Source organism: Neopelma chrysocephalum, unplaced genomic scaffold (assembly GCF_003984885.1).
Source record: "Neopelma chrysocephalum unplaced genomic scaffold, ASM398488v2 Primary Assembly neopelma1_24, whole genome shotgun sequence".
In the NCBI taxonomy this organism is placed as follows: Eukaryota; Metazoa; Chordata; class Aves; order Passeriformes; family Pipridae; genus Neopelma; species Neopelma chrysocephalum.
The window spans coordinates 1,756,157-1,757,690 of NW_020897693.1; positions in this window are offsets into that span (position 1 = coordinate 1,756,157).

Sequence of the window (1,534 nt, forward strand, 5' to 3'; positions counted from 1 at the left end):
TTTGCATATAGAGCCAAAATTTGCTCTGAGTTTATTGAATTTTCCCTTTCTGTTAAGCTTTAGAGTTCATTTAGCAGTGAGAGTTTGTATAAAAGGAGTAACATCCATGTAGGCTCCCTGCACTTTAAACGATGCTCGTTTCTTTAAACCTTGTGTGCCAGCTCAGGAGCAATAATATCAAGTGACTTCAAAGGACAACTGCTCCCAACAATCCACAGTGGCTTGTATTTCAACTCGTTAACCAGCAGAGCTCACCAGACCTGTTATTTTATTTCAAGGCCTCTGCTGCTCTTTTCATGTATTGAGCTACAGTCCCAGCTCAGTGCAAATGAAAGGAGGGGGGAAAAAAAAGCAAAGTTGTGTAGAATTTGCTATGGAGGTCAATCCCTGCACATGTGTCTCCAGACATAGGCACACAGACTATTTTTAAAGTAAACCTGGAACATATGTTTCATGCAAGCAGTCAATAATAAAGCTTGATGACATGTTTTCCTTCTCTCACACCCACTTACTTGCTTCCCTCCTTTGACTGTGTCTTGTCTGAAACCAAGACTGCAGGTTCTTTGGAGAAGGATCTGTCACTGTAAATCAGCCAGACTCTGATTTGGCTGCCTACATGCTGTTTCAGAATATATGGCAATAATTATTAGGTCATTCATTTTGCATGTCAGTGGTGTTCATTACAGTAAATGTATTTGCTCCTTCTCTTCCCTCCCCGTTTAAGGCATCAAATGATACCCCTACAAAGTGCTTATTCAAACTGCCAGATCTCTTATACGTGCTAAGAACTAGAAATATATCAAATTTGACACAGAGTTTTCATTCTGATAATATTGCTTCATAGTGGGCTTCTGAAACAAGGTCAAGGCTAAAAGCTGGACTATTTGACTAATTTTGATTTTAACATAGGTGAGTGTAATTGATGTCAAGGAAGTTTCAGCTCCAGCCTTAGTTTTCCACTCCTCAACCTTCTTTTAGACTGTGAGTGGGGGGATATTTACAGCCTGAACAAAGCTTTTGCCAACATGTAAGTCAGCATAAAACAGTGCCCATTGCTGAAAGAATCAGTTCCACCTTTCCAAGGGCCTTCCACTTTTCATTTTCATCACTGTACCTTGCCATAAGCAGAAGCAATTGTGTGACTGTATGTTGAGCCACTTCAGGCTCACCTAAATTGAAGCTCATCAGTTTTTTTTCTGACCCTGGTTCACTACCTCATTCCACAAACTCCTGTATAGACACAAAAGAAAGTGCCATGCAGGGTCAGAAAAAATGTGTCCAAGGGCAGCAACAGACAGCACTTGTGTAGCAGTGCTTGATAATGTTTGTGTAAAGGATGCCTGAAACTAAGGCCTGATGCTACTCTGATTATACCTCCTGGACAAAACTCTTTGATTTTTGTAGGTATTATGCCTGAGAATGGCCTGGTGACCTCGGTCCTTGATGGTTCCTTGGAGAAGCAGTTCAGGTTTTGAATTAATAGGGCAACCTGGTACTATAGACAGATTTATATAAACAGTTGATAATGCTGGGG